The sequence below is a fragment of the Lissotriton vulgaris genome, chromosome 3_1 (genome assembly GCF_964263255.1).
Source record: "Lissotriton vulgaris chromosome 3_1, aLisVul1.2, whole genome shotgun sequence".
Taxonomy (NCBI): domain Eukaryota; kingdom Metazoa; phylum Chordata; class Amphibia; order Caudata; family Salamandridae; genus Lissotriton; species Lissotriton vulgaris.
In genome coordinates, this window is record NC_141689.1 from 1,377,069,250 (window position 1) to 1,377,094,411 (window position 25,162).

Genomic DNA, 25,162 nt, shown 5'->3' on the forward strand with positions numbered 1-25,162 from the left:
AAAAATGCCAGGTACAACTAAATTGAGAATATAGATATTGCTGAAAACTTACAAATGGGACTGTATTTCATAACAGTACATCAGAGAAGGTGATATCTTCATGTGATGGTTAACAAATTATCGTTCAATCTGAGTTTAGTTCCTAATTGGTAAAAGGAAAAAACACACAGAAAAGTGATATAAGAAACTGTACTTATTGTTTGTTCTTTAAACACAATGGGCCACACAGATGCAACGACATAATGGTCAGACCTCACAGAGAGGATAATTGTGTACACTCAACTGATAGGTGAATATATATGGGGGCCCACTATTGTGGATGGACAAAGGGCATCAAGTAGCCTATATGGTCCAGGCTAGATCATAATCATGGTATATGGTAACTTATCGAAGATCGAATGAGATCCAAAAAAATGGGGGGTGAAGTATACAAACTCCCATCTGATTAAAAATATATAGTCGGAGATACAACAAAAGATAAGGTAGCTAAGACCTAAATAGATAGTATCTAAAAAACGCTCATAGGACATATACATATATAGGTTATATTTACCTGATAAGGAATAAGTCTTAGCTGACAATGGTACCATATACTTGATAGATGTGCAGTAGGGAGATACTTAAAGTTGGGATGTCAACCTAAGTAACAAGGATAGTGGGTTTCGCTAAAAAAAGAGATAACGTATCAAGAATGAGAAAATTAGCATCGGTAAGGCTTATTCCAAAAGATCATTAAGGGGTAGACAGAGTACTTGAGGTGGTAATACCTTAAATCTGGCCGTCTAATTGCCCAAGAAGCTTGATGGAGGGTACATCGCAGCCAACGTAAATGTGAAATTCTAACGATGATATAAAAACTGAAAAAGCAAATAATATAGATATCTTGCTAAACTGATATAAACTAGCAACATGATATCAAAGCCAGTTATTCTATAAAACAAACTTGTGATTGCATGCAAAGAATTGCTTGCAACTATAAGGGTACTGGTTAGTGCCTCTTACCTATGAGGGTTAAATAGTTAGCAGCAAGGTAGTAATATACTGCAACTCGTGGAGCGGGATTCCTCGCTTAAAGAGTTTCAGAAACCCATAAAAAGTGATGCAGGGCACACGTCAGCAAGCGTGGAAGTCTAGTTCCAATGTAAATATCAAGGCTGCAAAGAGTAGAAAATACACAAATCCTCATTTAGTGAATCATGCAATCGGCATGAATGTACCCAGTCTAACTAGTGCTAGAATAAAAGCGCTGGCAGTCCAGAGCATAATGGTACGAAGCCTCTAACTTACATGAAAAACGATCGTTGACAGCAAGGAAATGCTGTTCAGACGTCAGTGGCGTGGCGTGCGTCTTCCGCCGAAAAATAGTGGAATGGTGGCCGCAGTTTCTACACTCTATTTAAATCCCTGAAAAACGCCGCAAAAAGAGCGGTGCCTGATGATGCCGAATGATAAACAGGGGCAAAGGACTACTAGATAGTCAACTTGGAGCTCGTATACCGTTCCAAGATGGCTCTCCAAAAACACGTCGGCGCGCTTCATTATACATCAAAGACAGGCAGAATATAACGTTTTAATACGCACTAAGCAAAGATTGGAAGAACGTTATATTAATATATCACCCTATATAAGTAAATTAATCAGATATTGTCGGAAAATTAAAATCCTAAATAGAACATGTAGTTAGTTGGTATACACCCCAAAATACAGAGCATATCAGGGCAATATAGAGATGTATGGATGACAAGAAATAAATGTAAATCATTAGATGTATATCTATATACATATATAGACTTAATCTGAATACATGATAAAACTATCTCTTTATTTATTATATAGAGGCAATGTCAAAATAATGTAGATTAACAGAGCTGAATTACAATCTTGAATCGATCCTATACCTCTAAGATCCAGAAGGGGGCATATAAGAGGGATGATGCATTCATATAGGAGGGGGCATGTAGGAGGGATGATGCATTCATATAGTATTCAGAGGGAAAAGTTCCTCTAAGGATGTAAATACAGGTATTCAGATTAAGTTATACTATATAATTGCATTCTCCCAGGGGATTTCAGCATTCAACCCTCTCTTGAAGGTGCCCAAAGAGAAGATCCAAAAGACCTCTCTTTTTCTCCTAACTCTGTCGCCACCTTTACTGTCTGGCAATCTAATTTTTTCTAGAATTCGCCACTTAAAATCATCAGGAGTATGATGATTGTCTTGGAAGTGTTTGACTAGCGGTGCCGTACTCTTATTAGTTCGGATTGCTGAGCGGTGTTCCGTTAATCTAGTCTGGATGGGTCTCGATGTTTCGCCGACATAGCCAAGTTGGCAGGGGCATAAAATGAAATATACACAGTTAGCAGTTTTACAATTCCACATGTCATTGACACTTGCGTGGCAACCATTATGTTCAAAGGACTCAACTCCTATTATGTTGTTGCAGGATTTACAGGACGAACATCGAACCGTACCTCTGACTGGAAAATTATCTCTGATCGACCTTTGAACAAATTCAGAATTGATATTATTTGCAGTAAAACGTGAATGCACAATAAGATCTTTTAAGTTTCTGTTTCTTCTATGTGCAAACATAGGTTTATCTAACTTGACGTTGGTAGGATTCGAGTTCAAAATATGCCAATTGGTATTCACAATATGTTTGACTGTATTGTCAAGAGTAGAGTGTTTCGTGATACATACAAGTTGGTTTTTGACTGTGGGAGTTTTTGTTCTTAGCAGGGAGTCACGATCATAGAATCTGGCTCGTTTGTACGAGTCTCTGACTACCCTATATGGGTAGCCTCTGTTCAAAAATTTCTGTCGCATAATTTTCGCTTAAGTGTCATAGTCTGCTAAATTAGAGCAGTTCCTTCTGACTGGAAGGAACTGTGAAAAGGGTATGCTTTCTCATTGACACCGGGGATGGAAACTTTTGAAATGTAAGAGGGTATTCCTCGCAGTAGATTTGACAAAAAGGTCCACTATGAGTTTATTATTTTGATGTTTGATAATTATGTCCAAAAACTCTACTTGTTTGTCATTGTATTGAGCATTGAACTTGAGGTTAGCGTCCACCAGGTTAATGCATTCTAGAAATTCACACAGTGAATCTTTCCCATTGGTCCAGATAAAAAAGATGTCGTCGATATATCTGGACCAATGGGAAATAGATTCATAAAAAGGTGCTATCTCGTTGTATATAAACCTACTTTCAAAGGCTGCCATATAAATATTGGCGATCGATGGAGCAACTGATGCCCCCATACTGACACCTTTTGTTTGACGGTACAGGGTACTACCAAACTCTACAATGTTTTCAGTCAGGACAATATGTAAAAGGTCCAGTAGAAGATTTTTAGGGCATGTGATATCAAAGGTATCAATGAACCAACTGGTCGTTGTCATTGCTTCCTGTTGCGGGATGTTACTATAATATAATGCTTCGATATCCATGGTGACTAATAAATCGAAGGGTAAGTTTTCTATTTTAGATATCATAGAGCCCGTATCTCTGATATAGGAAGTGATTCTGGGTACATGTGGACGAAGAAAAGAATCAATGAATTTAGTTTTTTGATCATGCCAATGTCCTCCCTCCTAATGCAAGAGGGTGAATAAAAAAGTTCTGGGCGACCCATCTCAACTAAAGATCTTTTTATGTACTTCAGCCAGGTCACCCTATTGGAATGATCTAAGGACATGACGTCAGCCATAATATTGTGGTTCAGGGATAATTCGCTGTTCAACCAGGTCCTTAGCCAGAAGATTATTGGGGCTAGCCTTAACCTATCGGAAACAAAATCCAACCCCAGCTCCACATGTGTCGAAAAGGTTGGGGTAGACTGAGGGACCGACAGCAGCGATCGTAAAAACCTATTTTCCACCTTCTGGATGGTGTCGTCTTTTATATAACCCCATAAAGGAGAACCATATGTTGCAATTGCTACACATTTGGAGTTATAGATCTGTAACATTGCCTGCATCGGCCTAGCCCCCAGCCTTTTAGAAAACCCCATAAGTGAAGCAGTTGATCTTGCCACGGCTAGACCTCTGGCTCTGACCTGTGGTCTCCATGAGCCTCTCTCATCAAAGAGTACTCCTAAGTAGGGAAAGACGGACACCCTTGAAACCACCTCCTCCTTGCATTTAAAACTCATCCTTTTTCCCTTTCTGCAATGGAGGCCTACTACCATGGTGTGGGATTTGTTGGCATTTATTTTTAAATCAAGTTGGTCCATGAAGACCCCGAAAGCATTCAACAGCCGTTGCAGTCCGACACCAGTACGGGCTATGAGTACTGCGTCATCCGCGTAAAGGAGAGCAGGTATTTTAGCCTCTCCTATACGCGGAAAATCACCCTGTACCGCCTCCAGATAGCTACTTAGGCCATTAATGTACAGTGTGAAGTGGAGGGGGGCCAAGATACAACCCTGGCGTACCCCACGCATGGACCTAAAGGAGGTCGTGCATCTATCCTCCTTGGTGACTCTGATCTTAGCAAACAATTCCTGGTGTAGTGATACCATGAAATTTACCAAGGCCCGTCTATACCCATCTTCAAGAGGATGTCCCATAATTTAGTTCTATTCACCAGGTCAAAGGCCGAGGAGAGGTCCATAATGGCCAAAAATAAAGACCCCTCCTTGGCTACAGTATATTTAGCAAGCAAAAGATGTAAATTTGAACACTGCTCGACCGTACCTCTCTTCTCCCTGGACCCATATTGGGCATTGGCTATGCCCCCACTACTTTCCACACTATCCCTTAGTTTCGTCAGAAGGACTCTGCTCAAAATTTTAATGGCAGAATCTAAGAGGGTATGGGTCTGTAACACCCTGGGTCCTCCCTCTGTCCATTTTTAAAAATTGGTACTATAACTGAGGTGGCCGAGGAAATAGGGATAACATTACCATTGGCGGCTGTGAAAACTTTAGATAGCACTCCTGCCTATAGCTTCGGGGAGTGCCGGTAAAAGTCCGCGGGGACCCCATCTGGGCCTGGGGCTTTGTTTTTCGAGGTTTCCAAAATAGCTATCTCGACCTCGTCGGTAGTAAAAACTAGGGGGGCATACTCTGGAGTTATAGCTTGAGGGCCCTGTATCCCAGGCGATGAGTCTCCATACACTGTTTTAAAATGGGCAAGCCACCTGTCGTCGGGGATAACACAATCCGTAGGCATGTTTTCCTGGCCAGAAAACAGGGGCTGGTTTATCACTTTCCAGAATAGACTACTATCCCGCATAACATCGGCTGAGAGTAACTTCTCCCAAGCCTCTTGCTTTGAGGCTTCCTTACGCTCTCTGATGGCCTGCTTATATTCCCTCCTTAGGGTATATACAGCCTCCCTGTTTTTAGGATTACGGTTTAAGGCTGCTAGGAGTGCACTGTGTGTTTTAGAACATTTGGAATCAAACAAGCGGTGTTGTTTGTTACCACTCTTCCCCAATCTTACTGTCAGCTGGTTTGAGATCTGTAAGCAAATTTCCTCATAGGCACCTAGGATTTCGCATTTTTCTGCACTAAGATTTTGGCAAATTGCCACAGCGCTTTCTATTTTGGGAAACAATGCTTCAGAGGAGTCATCGGGCACCACGTTGGCCCACTTGAGCCGTCTACCCTGGTCCACCACTTTTAGGGTTCCCACCCTGGGATTGACGGGGGTGGCATAGAGCCCATGGAATCACCCCAGTAAACTTCCAATAGGACAGGATTGTGATCACTAAAAGGGGATATTAGGGATCTATATGAAGCGACATTATGTAAAATAGCCGGTGACACAAATATATAATCAATAATGGAACCTGGGTCTGACCTTTTAAAAGTGTTGAGCCTCGGTACGTCTGAGCTACAGGCAGGTTCCATCAGATTGGAATTAGCCAATAACTCCTCTAATGCCTCTCCCCCTTTAGAATTTTCAAAGTGCATAATATATGGGCCACTCAGTCCTAAATAATCAATAGTACCACATAACAAAGTGCATGGATGAATGTTAAAATCGCCCATGAGGACGAATTCAATATTAAAATGTGTGTCTTGACTGACCTCTGTCAACAATTGGTCCAGGATGGCAAGGTTATTGTTACTATTATCCTGGGTTCCTGCGTTGTAAAAATTAATAAAGATCGTTTTCTGGGTTGAGGAGATCACCCTTTCCACTGACAAAAGGTATGGCGAAGGTTGGTTATTTACTTTGAGTGCCCCCTTAAGTTTTAATGAGAAAAGCAAAATGAGACCACCTTTGGCTCTGCCCGCAGCGCTAGGGGCAGCAGGCACAACAAAACTCGAGAACCCATCTAGACTGACACTAGGTGATGTGTCCCAAGATTCCTGGAGGGCTACAATATCATACAAAGAAATAAAAGCAAGCCAAGCTTAGTCGGCCCTTTTTGTTCTAACACCCGCCACATTCCAACTCAGTAGCCTGCATGTTTCCGTTGTGTCAGAAATGCGACTAGGTTCTTCTACTGGGTGTACTAATGGTGGTGCAGGTAGTCAATCTGTGTCCTCTAGCCCTGAGAGTGGGGAAAAGCGATTGCTGAGAGCCAACCCACCCCCATCTGTAGTACCAGGTATATAGTGACCAGGGGGTGCGTGCTGCCATGGCTCGGGGGGGTTTAAACCAGTGTGGATCAGTCGGCCCGCTCCTGTTGGTGCTTGATAGCGGGGGTTTAGCAATCCTGGCCTCCCCACCCTTACTGGATGCGGCCCACTCCTACCCCCTCTAGGAGCACAATGCGGGCCGTATGGGCTTACTGTGGGCGGGTAGAAGAAGCCTAAAGGCAGCGGTCTTAGGTGATCATTGCTCGAGACTCTAGAACCATCCCAGAATAACCTTTCAGCCACATCGGCCCTGTCGAAATTAACTATCACACAATCCCCCTGAACCATTTTCGGTACCCTCCCAATCCACCCCACCCTATTGGCAGAGATGATCCTGTTGGAGATACTGCTCCCACTACATGAGGCAGTGCACCAGGTTCATGCTTTAGCTATAAGGTCACTAGCGCACTCGCGCTCTCCTATATTCAAGGGTGGAGTACCCACAAAAATTGCCACTAGCGGAGCTGCTTCTGGTGGTAGTTCACGATGAATGTTACTGCCCGTGGGATTTCTTACAGTGGGCAGCCTTTGTGGCACCCTAGGATTTTCCAATTGGATGGGGGGTAGTGTGGCTACAATAGGATCGGCAGGTGGTTCGATCACCATGGGCTCCCTTATTGAGCTTCCCGGCCCTGACCCAGCAAGGCCCTCATTGTGTCTATCCAGGAGCAAATTGTGATCAGTAACCATTTTGTCAATAATAACACATTTCTTAAGGAGTCCCTCCAAACAAGTGTTTAGAGTATCCACAATGTACTTCGCGATGGCCACAAGGAGCGGTTCAATCCGGGCAACAAAGAGCGCCTCCATCTGGTCCTCCAGAGTTTTGGTAGATGTTCTTGTGGGCCCTGGCAAATGTTTAGCTTTCCCCCTTTTTTTCCTCTTCGATAGGTCACCAGGCTGTGGAGTGGTGGTAAGTTGTGGTGACTGCAGGGGGCCCGGTGGATTACCCGCTATGGTGGTAGGTGCGGCTGCTGGCTGTGCGACTATTACCAAAGGTTCCAGCGGAATAGCAGAGGTAATAAGAACATCGCCACAGGCTGCTGGGTCAGCAGGTTCCACTGGTGTTGGGGAGCTAGGTGTAATGGGTGGGGGGGCAGCTTGTCCCAGACCCAGTTCAAGTTCAGCATTAGCGATTTCTTTATTGATAGCCCCCACAGCCGTGGAAAGAAATGTTAGAATAGACTGTGAGTGTCTTGGCATCTTGGCTTTCGTACTATTCTCATCACCATTGCTTATGTTCTTTCGCTTACCCATACCACGTTGTTAGGGGCCGGGTCCAGCCCTGCCTCCTTCTGCCAACGACTGACTTAGACTGCCCGTACTTTGCCCGGGCTTTGCCCGGCGACGTCCGCGCGCGTCCGCGATGCAGAGGAAGCTGCCCTTCTTTATGCGCCTCCGTGTGCGGTCGATTGCAGGAAGTGGGTGTGTCCGCCGAGGAGTCTGGGAGCTGTAGTCTTCCCCCACTGCGGCCCCGCGATGGTGCTTGCGGTGGCGGCAGGGAAGACCAACAGCGTCAGGGCCCCAGACCGATGTTCCCAGTAAGCGGCAAGGCAAAATCAACCCTCCAGCAGGTAAATTGCAGCAGCGTTGTCCCCCGCTCCTCCGTGGAAGCTGCCCTTCTTTATGCGCCTCCGTGCACGGTCAATTGCAGGAAGTGGGTGTGTCCGCCGAGGAGTCTGGGAGCTGTAGTCTTCCCTCACTGCGGCCCCGCGATGGTGCTTGTGGTGGCGGCAGGGAAGACCAACAGCGTCAGGGCCCCAGACCGATGTTCCCAGTAAGCGGCAAAATCAACCCTCCAGCAGGTAAATTGCAGCAGCGTAGTACCAATTTAATACCCACGTTTAACAATAAGTAACAGGTGACCCTTCTAGGTTTACAAAGGGCCTTGCACCACACTGTAACACTTGGCGCTGCATTTTTGGTAACGCTTGAGACATTTTAGCTAGAAACAAGTTTTTTTTTTCCAAATCTGTAGATTATACAGCAGATAATGGATTATGTGGCAAATGCAAAAAATGTATAACTGTGCAAAAGTTGGTGCAGCCAAACTGTGGCATAATTCCAGTGGCCCTGCTCATACCTCTGACTAGGTCCAGAAATGCTCCTCATTGAGTTTATAATTTTGCATCTATGGAGACGAGGAAGACTAAACCTGAAGTTACTACTCCACAACACAGATTATTATACTACACAATTACTTTCGATAACACATCCACTCTACATAATTCCTATACACTAAGTGCCACATACTTTCTATCCACATAATTTTACTGCTCAACATACCACATAATTCCACTACACACAACCTACATTCAGTCCACTCCAAGAAACATTAATAAAACACTTTTACATTTACAACGCCAATAGCTCTAACTCTAACCTATTACATTGCAAATTCTTCTTTAACTAGTAGTCGCGTTTGCAGAGAGGTAGAGGAAGGTGGCTGGGCATCCAACCACGGCTCAGGAATTCTGCTGCGTAGGACTTACAGGAGGTACCAGGAGGACTTCTTGGGCCCCAAAGTCCCTCAGAGGAAAGGAGAACTTTATCTCCCAACCTGTAGTGTGCCAGGAGGCGTATTTGCAGAATGGTGGAGAAAGGGGGGCATGGCCTCTGAAGACCACTTTGCAATCCCACTGTGTAGTGTGCCAAGAGGCACATTTGCAAAGTGGTGTAAAAGGGGCATGGCCTCGGACCAACTCTCAGCAATCCCACTGTGTGGGGCTTACTGGGGGTACCTGGTGGGCTAGTTGGCCCCGTAAGGACCCTTAAGATTCCAGGGGACTTAATCCTCCAACCCAGAACGTGCCAGGAGGCGTGTTTGCATAGTGGGGCAGGTAGGGGTTGGGCCTCCGACGAGAAGCTGGTTTATTTTCCTTTTTTGGGGGTTAGAAGGGGGGCTGTGTGGCCCTCCTTCTCTCATTATTTTCCCCCTGGGGCCTTGCCTCATTTAAAAAAATAAAATTATATATATATCTATATATCTATCTATATATATATATATATATATATATATATATATATATATATATATATATATATATATATATATATATATATATATATATATATATATATATATATATATAGGTTTCCGGCTCTCGCTTCCATGAATCGAAGCGCAGTCTCAGTACTATGACCGGGCCTAAAACTATTCTGTGATGGATCTAAAATATTTGCAGAATGGAGATGGTTAGCTAAAATAGTGTTAACATGGGCCTCGGTCTATGCACTTTGTGATTCGAATCATTAAGGCCACGCCACTTCTAGCGAATATCAAGACTTATTGATTTATGTCTCTTTCATACAGGTAATATCTGTTGAAGAAGAATGAATGTGCAAGACAAGATGTATTCCCACTTGGGATTAACGAATGCCTAACGCACAAGGACATTGTCATTATTGTTTGTGATTTATTGCGAAGACCATTCCACTTGAAAATTTCACAATTATAACTGGTTTTGATTGTTAAGATGAAAGATGCCTAGAAGCGCATTGTTATAACATTTTTCCACATGTGATTTTCGTTATAAATACCCACAGCAAATTCATAAAATGGTATAATCCATGTCATAGATTGTTATTCACTATTAGGACACCGTTCCAATATGGCCGTGCTGTTTTTGATTCGTACTCTAGTCCTTTGTTTATGTTAACACGAGGAAGTGGTATGTGAAACTTTATTTAACAATGGTTTTGGGAACACAAGTCACCCGTGATCAAGCCGAGCATTCGGTGAAACGCGTTGGGTTGGTTCCATGCTGGAAATAAATTGAAAACTTATGAACTACGATCGTTTGGTTTAATGGAGCGGTGATTAATGCTGGACTAGAGTGCATTCACGCTACGTCTGGAGCGTTTGGTGAAACGGAATATATATATATATATATATATATATATATATATATATATATATATATATATATATATATATATATATATATATATATATATATATATATATATGTGTATGTGTGTGTGTGTGTGTGTGTGTATATATTGTTGGAAAGTAGATTATTAGTAGTGGTAAATATATATCTACTACTGGCAATAAAGCCACTAACACAATATATGTCTATCAAAACCCACACGGCTCAATTCTATCCCCCTCTCTTTCCAATCTCTTCATGGAACCCCTTACAGTCATCTTGAAGCAGGCAGGGATCAAATATTAGCTTTATGCTGATGACACTCAACTTTACAACAAAATCAAATCACCCAGTGACATTCAACATCTCAACGCCACACTGAACAAGTTACAATCCTGGTTTTACTCTAATCATTGCAAGCTTTACCCCATCAAAACAAAAGTACCTCTATTCTCCCCCAAAAGCAACCACCTACCAATCCACTAATGGCTCAGCGATCAGAATGCTTTAAATTGCGCTCTCACTCTATCCAACTCCGCAAAGTCCCTTGGCTTTTTCCTGGGCAACAGCACGTCAATGAAGGAACACTTCAAAAAGTCAGCAAAAGGAGTGCTTTATACTCTAAAATACCTCAGGAATATTAAACCATCATTCCCGGTGTTGATTTCGAGATTTGAGAAGCTCCAATGCACTTTTTCTTCCACCTCCCAATCTAAAAAAATCAGCAACCAAGTCTCGCTCTTTTTTCGGAAATGCTCAGAGCAAATGGAACTCTCTCCCTTACGATCATTGATGCAACCCCACCTTCCCTTGCTTTAAAAGAGACCTTAAACTCCTCATCCTCAAGTGTTCTTAAAAAAAAACTGCTCATCCTTAACAAATACTTTAACTCTTAGATTACTGAACTTGTTTAATTATCGCTTGTACAGGACTAGACCCTCTGTCATAGTCAACTGTTTATTTGTTTATGCTGTCTATTAGATCCTCTCAAATTGCTTCTCTTATTTTTGGTTTTACTATTATTTTCTTTGATGTGTACTATTATCTATTGAGTCTTGCTTCATATGTTATCACATGCCTGATGTACTGTATTCTTTCACGATCATGTAAAGCGCTCTGATACCTTTGGGTCTAGCTAGCACTATATAAAACTTGTAATTAAATATAGGGCTCAGTACAGGTCTTAAAAAGTTATTCCCATGCTCAACCCCTTGGTAGCTTGGTTGTGAGCAAGCAGGCTTAACTTCAAAGACAGGTATGTAAAGCAGTTAAAAACACCAATTTTAGTCACTAATTACGACACAACACATGTGAGAAGTTGGCCTGATTTATGATGTTTCCAATTCTGGAACCACCTTGTATCAGTCCAAACAATCCCTTATGGTGTCTGGTTGTAAGTCAACCTTATAGACAAGCTATCCTAATGGTAGCATAGACCAAGCAGCCTTAAAGGCTAAACTCAAGAGGTCGTGTTAAGCGAGCTGTTTTACCAATCACAATCCTGTAATATCAAATGAAAGGACACCACACAAGTATATATTATAAAAATATATGTGTTTATTTCTAAAATAATCCCCAGTACTTTTTAGGAGCAAAGGGGCACAAGCGTTAAATCAAAAGCACAGTATAACATATGAAAGTTGCACAATTATGGATGAGGGCGGGTGGCCACTCAAACTATATATTAAGAAAGTGGTATAAGAGATACCAATCGAACAGTGGTTAGGCCTAGGGCCTAGGGAATCGCTGGGAGCAGTCGGGACAAGCAATGCTGAAGTCGGGAAAAGCCCGCGGGATTCGGGTGCAGCGCTTAAAGCACACGCATGCACCAATGCAAAGTCAATGGTGCGTAAAAGTTACACAGATAGAGTTTAAGGACACTTCTGCTGAACCTAGATGGAGAAAACTTTAGACACAGACCCTAGAGGTGTGTACCAGTGTGGGAACACTGGCGTTGCAAAGTTACCTCACCCACAGGAAGCGGGTGCATAGGGTCGAAGTGGCGTCGGGTTTCGTCACGCAGGTTGTTTGTGATTGAAGCTGAAGATGCTGCAGGCGATGTGAAGGAGAAGTGTCCGGTGTGATCCAAGGGTGGTTCAGTGTAGAAAAGTACCTGAAAGCAGAGGGGACAGAGTCTGGGTCACTCAGCAGTGACCAGGGTGGAACCAGGACGGGACCAGGCAATGTTGGGCGCAATCAGGTGGTTGTCGAGGAGCTTCTCTCCGCTGCCACGTGGGCTCTGGGGCATCTGCGACGTCCAGGAGCGGGTCACAAGCTGTCCGGCGCAGACTCTCACCGTCGGCGCTGTCGGCTTCAAGATCGGAGCAAACAACACTTGGCAAGAGCAATCCACGCAGGACTGGAAGATTGCTTCTCACTCGGACCAGGAGGGTCAGAGTGGGGGCTCCTTTTCAGAGGAGCTGGTGCCAGTCTGGAGCAACCAGAATCATAAGTCGGTTTTAGGTTTTCGCCGGCAAAAGGGCCACAAGCCAGCTGGCAAGTGACCGGGCCAACGCGTCAAGCCAGAGAAAGCAGAAGGGCTCCACGCAGCACTCGTTGAGTGTAGAGGGGTGAGCTTCAGTGCACAAGTGGCTCGGGTTGGAGCTTCTGAAACCCGTTGTACAGCTTCGAGGGTCACTCGTGGGCTGCATGGTCAGCGTCTCGTGGTCTTTTCAAGATGGCGTGCCCCACGCTTCCGGTCACCTCCACGGGTCTCAGCTCTGCAGGGACTGTGCATCGGGCTGTAAGAAGACAGACAAGCTTCATCTTGTTGATTTCTGTTGCTCGAGTTCCGGCGGGAACTGCAACAAAGCAGACGTCGAGGTGCTGGATGGTGCCTGTTTGCACAGGGTGGTCACTCCTTGACCACAAGGGAGATTCTTCAGTCTTCTACGTTGAGTAGGATGTCGAAGGGTCCAGAGTTTTGTTTCAAATGTTTCATCAGGATAATCTGAGTGCGTTGGCACTGCTCCCATTCTTATACCAATCTAGGGGGCTGGATTACCTGCTAGGTCCCATCCTATGGGTGGGACCCAGGAAGGGGGTGGATGCACCCCTTTCCTTTGATCCAAGCCGCGCTGGGACAGGGGCTGGTGTGCCCCAGAACCGGTTTGGCCGGATTATGCAAGGGGCAGCCTTTTGCTCCCCAGGCAGTGTCTGGTTTCTTTCAAACCTCCCTGCTACAATCCACTATCTCCTGTCTGGGGTGGTGTAACACCTCCCTGCGACAGGAAAGCCTTTGTCCAGGCCTCCTCTGCTGAGTTTCGGTCAGCAGCAGGAGGTCAAACTCGTGTCTGTGGTAGAAGCATCAATTTTGTGGATCTGAGGCTCTTTTAAAATCAACCGCGTTTTAGCAAAGTAACATGTCGTCTCCCTCTAGAGGGGTGGAATGCTACCCCCGTTGCCAGGACTGGTGAGGGGGTAGTATTTCAAATCGTATGACACCTTACACGACATGTTTTGATAAAGCCAAACCAAAGTTGCTATATAACCGCGAGGATTATAATGCACTTATAGTATATGGTATGGCATTATCCCGGAACAGCTTAGGGAATTGGTCCCGACAGCTGCAGACAGGCTCAGCTCATGCTAGAGCACCATCTCACATAAAACCAAGCACTCTGCCTCCAGGATTGTTAAGGCCTGCCATAGGAGTGACTGATAGGTATATATGTGTCCAGATAGGTTTAGATATAGGCATACTATATCTAAGCAAGGGGTGATTACACCACCTTGCCCCAGCTGAGTGATCAGCCAGTTGTGTCAATTTTAGATAGCCAGCCAGGGGTGGCAAAAGATATGCTGCAGCCCCTGGTAGGCCTTGGATTCACCTATGCCCTGGGCACCTATAGTGCTCTGTACAGGGGCTGATAAGGTGACCCAAGCCAATCTAGTTATGCACCTAGGGTACATGGAATCCATTTTACAGAGAGAGAAGATAGCCTGGGGCCCTGATTAGCAGGGAACCAGGCCAACTAAGTCGAAAACCAGCTAAACACAAGGCAAAAAATCTGGGGTAACCATAGTCAGGTAGCCACCTTCCTACATAACCCCCCCCCCCCCCCCCCAAACGAAAGGAGATAAGGCTATCCTTGGCCAGGTAAGCCTATATTGCCTGAGTGGCCATATAAGGAAGTACCTGCACTAGCATGGGTACCCCATGTCTCATGGTCCACTAAGCAGTCCCTCACCCTTGGGGTATTAGAGTGTCTCCACCATAAGGAATCACTACCTTGGGTGTGTTTATGCAAGGAAAAAGGCTGGTTTTGATATGGAGTATTGAAGTGAGGCTCCACTAACTTAGGGCTCAGCTTCCTCCAATTATCTTCCACCATGTGTGCCTTTCGTTCTTCAACTGAGTTGCACTGTGCTCTCAGGGTCAACCTCTGGCTACCTAAAGCTGGAGGCTGGGTCCCTTGTTTTGGTTTACTGGAGGGACAGTTCAGGTTTGGGCCCTTTGGGTCCCAGGTTTGGCTGTGTCCAACAGAATCCATCTGTGGGAGGTCCCTAACTGCTTTTAAGGGGGCTCCCTCAGGAGTTTTTAAAGTTTTCACCTTACTAGGGCTACTAGTTTTGGTGCCCCTAATCTGTTGATGGGGGTGCTTTATTTGACAGGGGGCCCTCTGGGTCTCACTGTCCTTCTTGTCCTCTGCAGCCCTGGGCTGACCAAGGCAAGGTAGAGAGGGGCAGGTTACCTGCTCCAGACTGGGTCCCACCTGAGAAGGGTCCACTGCCATCAGAGGCTCTGTCAGGCCAGGCCTAACAACCTCTGGGGCAGTTCCTTCATCAGGAGAAAGATCAGTTCCCTGAGGAGGCTGATCCTGTCCTAATGTCTGGTGAGGGGAAGATTTCTCTTCCTCCTCCATGCTCTCAGTTTGGGTGGAGTGATCCATCATTTCAGGCTTCATAACACACATATCTGTTTGAGTTTGGGCTGTGGCCATCACAGCCCACCAACCTTTTCAGGAAGTTCAAGTTCAGAAATTTGTATAGCGCACTACTCACCCAGTGGGTCTCAAGGCGCTTGAGGGAGGGGGGGTGCATTACTTATCGAATATCCAAGTTTTTAATTGCTTTCTGAAGGAGAGGTGGTTTTGTGTAAGGCGGAGGTGGGTGGGGAGAGAATTCCAGGTTTTGGCCGCTAAGTAGGAGAAGGATCTACCCCCCATGGTGGATTTATGGATGCGCGGAATATCGGCGAGGGCTTGATTGGACGATCGTAGATGGTGGGTGGGGGTGTAGAAGGACAGTCGCGTGTTGAGGCATTCGGGTCCTAGGTCGTAGAGGGCTTTGTGTGCGTGGGTAAGGAGACGGAACGTTATTCTCTTGTTGACGGGGAGCCAGTGGAGGTCTTTCAGGTGACCGGAAATGTGAGCTTGACGGGGGATGTCCAGTATTAGTCTGGCTGAGGCGTTTTGGATGCGTTGGAGTTTTTTCTGTAGTTTGGCTGTGGTTCTGGCGTAAAGGGTATTTCCGTAATCCAGGCGGCTTGTGACCAGTGCGTGGGTGACCGTCTTTCTTGTTTCGGTGGGGATCCAGCAGAAGATTTTTTTGAGCATGCGTAGGATGTTGAAACATGATGATGAGATGGCGTTGACTTGTCTGGTCATCGAGAGGGAGGAGTCCAGGATGAAGCCCAGGTTACGTGCGTGATCCGTAGGTATGGGTGCGGTTCCCAGGGCCGGTGGCCACCATGAGTCGTCCCAGGCAGAGGGGGATGAACCTAGGATGAGGACTTCCATTTTGTCCGAGTCTAGTTTTAAAACGGCTGTTCTTCATCCACTCGGCTACTTCTTTCATTCCTTCGTGTAAGTTGGTTTTGGCGGTGTTTGGGTCTTTGGTGAGTGAGAGGATCAACTGGGTGTCGTCTGCGTAGGAGATGATGTTGAGGTTGTGTTGGCGCGCGATGGATGCGAGGGGACTCATGTATACGTTGAAGAGGGACTGAGTGATGATCCTTGTGGTACGCCGCAGATGACTTCGGTGGCCTCTGATTTGAAAGGGGGGAGGCGGACTCTTTGTGTTCTTCCGGCGAGATGATCCAGTCTAATGCTTTTCCTTGTATTCCGACGTTGTTGAGGCGTTGTATGAGGGTGCTATGACAGACTGTGTCAAAGGCTGCGGAGAGGTCAAGTAAGATGAGGGCGGCAGTTTCTCCGTTGTCCAGTAGAGTTCGAATATCGTCTGTTGCTGCGATGAGGGCGGTTTCAGTGCTGTGTTTGGCTCGGAAGCCGGACTGTGAGGGGTCGAGGGATTTGTTGGATTCAAGGAAGGCGGCGAGCTGATTATTGACGGCTATCTCAATGACTTTGGCAGGAAATGGGAGGAGCGAGATGGGGCGGTAGTTCTTAAGTTCAGTGGGGTCTGCTGTGGGTTTCTTCAGAAGGGCGCTGAGTTCGGCATGTTTCCAGCTTTCCGGGAAGGTGGTGGAGTTGAAGGAGCAGTTGATGACGTCGCTGAGATGGAGTGCGATAATGGAGTCTGCTTTGTTGAAAATGTGGTGGGGACATGGGTCGGTTGGCGATCCTGAATGGATGGAGTTCATCAGGCGGATGGTGTCTTCAGTGGTGATTGGGTTCCAGGCGCTAAGGTTGTTAGAGTGCGGTTTTGCTTCGGAGGTGGGTGGAGTGGACTGGTCTTCGGACTGGTTTTCAAAGCTGTTATGTATGTCGACGATTTTGTTGTGGAAGAATGAGGATAGAGAGTCGCAGAGGTGTTGGGAGGGAGTGATGTCGTTGGTGCCGGCGGTGGGGTTGGTAAATCCTTTGACGATGTTGAATAGTTCCTTGCTGTTTTGGGCGTTGTTATCAAGTCGATCCTTGAATGCTGATTTCTTGGTGGATCGGATCAGTTGGTGGTGTTTGCGGGTGGCGTTCTTGAAGGTGGCCAGGTTGTCCATGGTTGGGTTTTTTCTCCAGGCTTTCTCGAGGGTACGACAGAACTTCTTGGATTTCTTAAGGTCATCGTTGAACCAGGGGGCTTTTTTGCTTCCTTGCTTGTTTTGATGGTTTTTCAAGGGTGCCTGTTCGTCGGCACTGTGGGTGATCCATTGTGTGAGGTTGGTGGCTGCTTGGTTTGGGTCCTATGATTTGGCAGGAGGGTTTTGGTGAAGCGATGTGAAGAGGTGGTCGGTGGTAATTTTGTTCCAGTTTCTTCGGGGAATAGGTTGTGGGGGGTTGTGGGTCGTGGTTTTGTTGTAGTTGAAGTGAACGCAGCTGTGGTCCGTCCAATGGAGAGCTGTGGTGTGATCGAAAGAGATGTGCTTTCTGGAGGTGAAGATTGGGTCGAGCGTGTGTCCGGCATAGTGGGTGGGGGTATTGACAAGTTGTTCAAGTCCGAGGTTGGCCAGGTTGTCCAGAAGGGTGGTGGTGTTGCTGTCGTTTTTCTTTTCCAGGTGGAAGTTGAGGTCTCCCAGTAGAATGTAGTTCTCTGAGGGGAGGGCATGTGGGCTGATGAAGTCAGCGATGTCTTCGCTGAATTGTGTGCGGGGTCCTGGTGGTCTGTAGATGAGGGTGCCTCTGAGTGTGGTCTTGGGGTCGGTGTGGATCTGGAAGTGAAGGTGTTCGGCGGTAGTGAGGTTATCGTCGGAACTGGTCGTGACGCGGATGGTGTTCTTATGGACAATGGCGATTCCTCCTCCTGTTTGGTTGGTGCGGTCCTTTCGGATGATTTTGTAGCCGTCCGATATGGCTATGGCGATGTCGGGAGCTGATGAGGCGTTCATCCAGGTTTCTGTAAGGAAGGTGACGTCCAGCGATGTAGTGTCGAGTAGGTTCCAGAGTTCGATGGAGTGTCTGTGAACCGAGTGGGTGTTGAGCAGGATGCATTTTAGGTAGTTAGTGTCGGAGCTCAGTTTGGAGATTGTGGATGTGGTGTGGGTCCTGGTGCTCTCGAACTTGCTGGAGTGGCAGGCGAAGGGTCCATGGGTGTGTCCTGGGGCTGCTTGGTAGCAGTTAGGTGGGCAACTGAGGTTAAGGGCTGAGAGGGTTGCGGCGTCGTACGTTATGCGGGCAGGGAGTATATTGCGGGGGACAGGGGGTCTTGCCCAGGGCGCGGTCCAGGCGCGGTCGGGCGTAGACAGGCTTACCTTTGGCGCACCTTCGGCGCGCATAGGGTGCGTCCGCTGCGCGCGAATGCATCTGTCATAAGTGGCTAGTGAAGGGAGGACAGCTGGGAGGCGGGAGCGGGGTGGAGAGGCTGGCTACGAGGCAAAACAAACAAAATGGCAGTGAAAACAAAACAGAAACAGGACGAGATTGGGGCAGACGCTATGGGCAGTGGTACCAGCACAATCATGCAATATTTATTAATTTTAAAGTCCAGCAATGCGAGCGGCAAAAATTAAATGCGAGCAAAGGACAATAGCAGGCACAAGATCTTTGCGAGTAATGCTAACAAGCGCTATGATACCCAAGCAGCAATATTTTTACAGGCAAGCAGTGAGAGCCAAGCGCTGCGATATCCAGGCAGGGATCGTGGGGAGCGACCGCTTCTCACAGAGTCAGAGAGGTCACAGCGGTGCTTTCAACGTGACGAGCCTAATCAGTCCGTGGGAGCGAGGAGCAGCTGGGAGGCGGGAGCGGGGTGGAGAGGCTGGCTACGAGGCACAACAAACAAAATGGCAGCGAAAACAAAACAGAAACAGGACGAGATTGGGGCAGACGCTATGGGCAGTGGTACCAGCACAATCAGGCAATAATTATTAATTTTGAAGTCCAGCAATGCGAGCGCCACAAATTAAATGCGAGCAAAGGACAATAGCAGGCACAAGATCTTTGTGAGTAATGCTAACAAGCGCTACAATACCCAAGCAGCAATATTTTTACAGGCAAGCAGTGAGAGCCAATCGCTGCGATATCCAGGCAGGGAGCGTGGGGAGCGACCGCTTCTCACAGAGTCAGAGAGGTCACAGCGGTGCTTTCAACGGGACAAGCCTAATCATTCCGTGGGAGGGAGGAGCAGCTGGGAGGCGGGAGCGGGGTGGAGAGGCTGGCTACGAGGCACAACAAACAAAATGGCAGCGAAAACAAAACAGAAACAGGACGAGATTGGGGCAGACGCTATGGGCAGTGGTACCAGCACAATCAGGCAATAATCATTAATTTTAGAGTCCAGCAATGTGAGCGCCACAAATTAAATGCGAGCAAAGGACAATAGCAGGCACAAGATCTTTGCGAGTAATTCTAACAAGCGCTACGATACCCAAGCAGCAATATTTTTACAGGCAAGCAGTAAGAGCCAAGCTCTGCGATATCCTGGAAGGGAGCGTGGGGAGCGACCGCTTCTCACAGAGTCAGAGAGGTCACAGCGGTGCTTTCAACGGGACGAGCCTAATCAGTCTGTGGGAGGGAGCAGCAGCTGGGAGGTGGGAGCGGGGTGGAGAGGCTGGCTACGAGGCACAACAAACAAAATGGCAGCGAAAACAAAACAGAAACAGGACGAGATTGGGGCAGACGCTATGGGCAGTGGTACCAGCACAATCAGGCAATAATTATTAATTTTAAAGTCCAGCAATGCGAGCGCCACAAATTAAATGCGAGCAAAGGACAATAGCAGGCACAAGATCTTTGCGAGTAATGCTAACAAGCGCTACGATACCCAAGCAGCAATATTTTTACAGGCAAGCAGTGAGAGCCAAGCACTGCGATATCCAGGCAGGGAGCGTGGGGAGCCACTACCGCCATCACAGCCCTACTAGCCTTTCCATTGGAGTTTACCATTCTAGAATGGATTTCCTGTTCAACCTCAGCCCAGGCTGAGATTTCTAAATCATTACCAAGTAGGCAGTCTACAGGCAAGTTTGATGACACTGCCACTCTCTTTGGGCCAGTGACACCTCCCCAGCTGAGACTTACTACTGCCATGAGATGATTTGTTTGGATTCCATCAATGTTTGTTACCTGGTATGTGGCACCAGGTAAAAGTTGCTTAGAGGGGACTATACCGTCAGCCACCATGGTGATGCTAGCCCCTGTGTCTCTAAAGGCTTCCACTTTCAAACCATTGATGATGGGTTCTTGTCTATATTTGCTCAAGGTATTTGGGCAATCAGAGAAGTTGGCAAACCCCATGCCAGTCTCTTAAACAAGATTATTTGGTGATGGGGACCTGGATAGGCCAGGGTCCACCTGGGCTCCAAAAGTAAACTCACCCAGATTCCTGGGTGTGCTTCCACTTCCTGGGGGATTACTGCTGACAGTAACAGGAGGTGTTGGAGCTGGCTTTGGAGGTATATTCTCTTTATTGCCATTCTTGGGACAACAGCTGTCTGTTTTGTAATGCCCAACCTGTTTACAGGCATGACAATAAGGCTTTTTCTGAGTTGAAGAAGTGCCTTGGGAACCATCCCCATCCTTGGAGTTTTGGGGCCCTGGGGAAGTCTTTTCTTTACTTTTATCCCCACCCTTATCTTGAGGCTTGGTAGACTCCTTCTTCTGGTTATGGTCCTGATTCTTAGGCCTAATCCTGGTTCTGACCCATTTATCTGCCCTCTTTCCCAATTCTTGGGGAGAGGTCAAATCTGAGTCCACCAGGTGCTAGAGTAAGAGCTGGTTCTGACAATTACTTAGGATCTGCTCCCTCATAATCAAATTATACAATCCTGTGAAGTCATGTACTTTGCTGCCATGTAGCCAACCCTCCAGAGCCTTAGTAGCACAATCTACAAAATCAGTCCAGTCCTGTGTCTGTGTCTTCTGGGTATCTCTGAACTTCAACCTGTACTGTTCAGTGGTTAAGCCAAACCCATCTAGTAGAGCACTCTTCGGGACTTTGTAGTTTTTAGCATCCTCATGTCTGACAGTGAGGAGCTTATATCTCCCTTTCTCTGAAAAGGAGTACCATAAGATTGCTGCCAACTGTTCCTCAGGAACCTGCTGTACCATGCAGGCTCTCTCAAGAGCAGTTATCCACTTGTGGATGTCATCCCCTTCTGTGTAGGGGGGCACCATCTTTGTCAGGTTTCTAGTATTATAGGACCTGTCTTTCTCTCTAGGATTATTGTTGCTGCCACCAGTGGCATCTAAGCCACACATTTTCTGTTCCCTTGCTAAAGCAAGTTTAGCTTGGGCCAGGGCTAACTCTTACCTCTCTATCTGGAATTCTACAGCTCTCATCCTGGCCTTATGCTCTCTTCTCTGGGGGGAAGTCATTCCCCTTTGACAGTTTCTGGAGACACTAGAAATGTGAGAATCCCCTGAGGGAGATCTCACCCTTCTATTGCCTGTGGGAACTATGTTATAGGATCTGGGGAGGTGCTGGCCCTCTCTATTCCCATGTAGGTCTAAGTTAGCCTGGTTAAGCCTGGCAACCACAACCTGGTTACCCCTCTGATCCTGATCATCAGGCTCATCTACTGCTGAGCCATCTTCCTCCTCTTCCTCCTCTTCTTCTTCCTCTTCTGGAGTATGCTCATTCTCAAGGGTGTTCACTCCATCTCCTAAATCTAAGGGAGCTGCACTCGCCTTATCTAAGTCATCCTTTTCCAGGATGGCTATCAGGGAAGGAATGGTGGGGTTTCTGCCCCTTTTTAGCCCCCTTGCAATGCACAAGGCACCCAAGTCTTTGTGGCTAAGTTTGTCATAGCTGGAAGTTGCCTTGGTAAGGTCAACTGTCACAGGGGCAGAGCCTGAAGCTCTTCCTGTGTCAGACATGACTGCTAGTGAGGTGTAAGTGGTGCACTTACCTACACTAAGTGTTTTCCTACTGTACCTTGCTAGTGATTTGTAGTCAGGGTGTTCTAATCCCTTTAATCTACAACTACTATGTTCAGTAGAACTTAAATATGCTAAGCTTTTGATTTATATGTACCTAAGGTACTTGATGTGATCTTTCAATTTGATAAAAAGATTGCAATGGTAAAACAACAGCAAGCTCAAATCCGCACCGCTGCACACCAATGTGAGAAGTTGGCCTGATATATGATGTTTCCAATTCTGGAACCACCTTGTATCAGTCCAAACAATCCCTTATGGTGTCTGGTTGTAAGTCAACCTTATAGACAAGCTATCTTAATGGTAGCATAGACTAAGCAGCCTTAAAGGCTAAACTCAAGAGGTCGTGTTAAGCGAGCTGTTTTACCAATCACAATCCTGTAATATCAAATGAAAGGACACCACACAAGTATATATTATAAAAATATATTTATTTATTTATTTATTTACGTAATTTTTATAGCGCAACAAATACCCTGGGGTGTCTCGGCGCTGTGGAGCTACTGGAGTCAGCCATCCTCTTACTGGTTAAACAACCATGTTTTTTTTTTTTGTAAAATTTTTATTTTGCAGTATATCAGTTGAAACGGAAAGGGGGTGGGGAACAGTAAGAGGGGAATCAGAAAAGGGGAAAAAGACAGGCGACATACCGCCACTCAACCCCACACAGGGGGCACAAAAATAGGGAGGGCGCATTCAAAAAAGAAAGGCGACAGGGCTCCATAGTTCACAGGTAGCCAACAATAGTCCGACAAGCAACGGGGGAGTTTCCACCCAGTGCAGCTTCTAGTCCAGAACAGGTATCCGTAGATCAAAAGAACAGCCCAAATTCCGCCCATAGTCCAGCAACCCTCCCTAGTCATAGCCAGTCGTAGCAAGAGAGAGAAGTAAGAACACAAGACAATTACCCCAACTATCCCTCCACCCTCATCCCTCCCCAACACCACCCTCCCCCCGGTGGCGGCGACCAACAAGCACACAATGCAATACAGACACTCTCGTAATCAAAGTTGGAAAAGATGAAGAGACCGCAGCGTTGACGGGCATACAGCCGAAGGCAAGCCTCGGGACAGAAATCTCACAAGCGAGCCCCAGTTGCACATAAAATTTTAAAAATTCCCCAGGAAGATGTCAGAGAGGCGTTCCATGCTCAACAGACGCCACAATCGGGCATGCCACAAGGAAAGAGCTGGGGCAGATGGGGATTTCCACGCAGCTGCTAGAGTCATCTTGGCCGCACCCAAACATAACCACAGAACACGCTTATCCGCTCTAGTTTGATGTTCAAGCAGCGGGTCCCTAAGCCCTAATAAAACAAAGGCCATGGAGTCTGGGATCGGGTAACCCAAGATATCTTTTACGTGGGAGAGAATCTCAGCCCAGAATGGCTTGATGGCGGGACAGTCCCACCATATATGGCTAAAGTCTCCTAACATCCCACAGCCCCGCCAACACCTATCTGAAGCAGTAGGAAATATGTGGTGTAATTTAGAGGGATACAGGTACCAGTCAAAGATGAGTTTCATATGTGCTTCTCTGAGGTCAGTAGAGTGATTATGCGTTGTCACATCTCTCCATAGGGCCTGCCATTCAGTAGTAGAGATGTCCCTCCCCAGCGTGGATTCCCAATGGTCCTGATAGCGCGGTCGCGGTGCCACGGTAGAGTCTAACAACAGTTTGTACAGGAAAGAAATCGTTCCCTTCATGGTGGAGGTGTGAAGAATGAAGGACTCGAATTTCGACAAGGGTCTGGTAGCCGCGTCCACTACGGCAGGTGACGTCGCACAATGTAGGAGTTGGAGATGTCTGTAGCGTTCTGTCGGAAGAACGCCATAGTCCCTCATGCAGTTGTGGAAAGTGAGGGGTTCGACGCCATGGAACAAGTGGGTGAGAGATCTACAGCCACCCTCCCTCCAAGCGTCAAAGGGACCTTCCTCCAGGGCCGGGGTAAAAGCCGGGTTGAAATGAATCGGGGTGAATGGGGACGGGAATGTGGTCCAGCGGTCGTCACCGCTCACCGTGTCCCAAACCTTCAGTACCGTGCTCGTGGGAGTGCTAATGTAGGCATTTTTGGGTCGGTCTGCTTTAGGCTTCCAGGCCAAGTCCCAGATGGAGCGACCTGCAACACTCCGATCCATGTGGAGCCAGTGCTTTTCCGATAGCTGTTGGGACCACTCCACGATGACCCTCAGTTGGGCGGCTTTGTAGTACAAATGCATGTCCGGAAAGCCAACCCCTCCCTCCAAGCGTGGGCGCCGCAGGACCGAAAACGGAAGCCTTGCACGGCCACCCTGCCAGACATATTTCAGCATCACAGTCTTCAGTCTGCGGAAGTAATCTAGCCCTATCGGAATAGGCAAAGCCTGAAAGAGGTACAACAGTTTGGGAAGGAGCACCATTTTAAGAGCATGTATCCTGCCCAGCCACGAGATGAATTTAGGCTTCCATCGTTCCAGCTCCGCTCTAATAGAAGATAACATCGAAGGGAAGTTAGCATGGAACAGGGCATTCACGGAGGGGGTCAACCGCACGCCCAGGTAAAGCAAGGACTCCGATGCCCAGGCGAGCGGGGTGAGCGGCCGGGTCAGCTGTACCTCCCCCGCCGACAGGGTCAGATTTAGGATGTAGGATTTATCGAAATTAACCTTGAAGCCCGCCACCTTCTCCTAGGCGGAGAGCACCGAGTGGACATGCGGGAGCGACAGCGCAGGCTCTCTGATAGACAACAGGACATCGTCCGCAAAGAGCGAAATCTTGTGCTGCTCGCCAGTAAAGGGAAGTCCTAAAATCCTCTCATTTTCTCGCACCGCCAATGCCAACGGCTCAATACTAAGAGCAAAGAGAAGGGGCGAGAGGGGACATCCCTGACGCGTCCCTCGGGAATGACGGAAACTCGAGGATCTATGACCGTTGATCAACACTCGAGATGTAGGGCCGCTGTAGTTGGCCTCAATCATCCTCACGAAAGAAGGCGAGAAA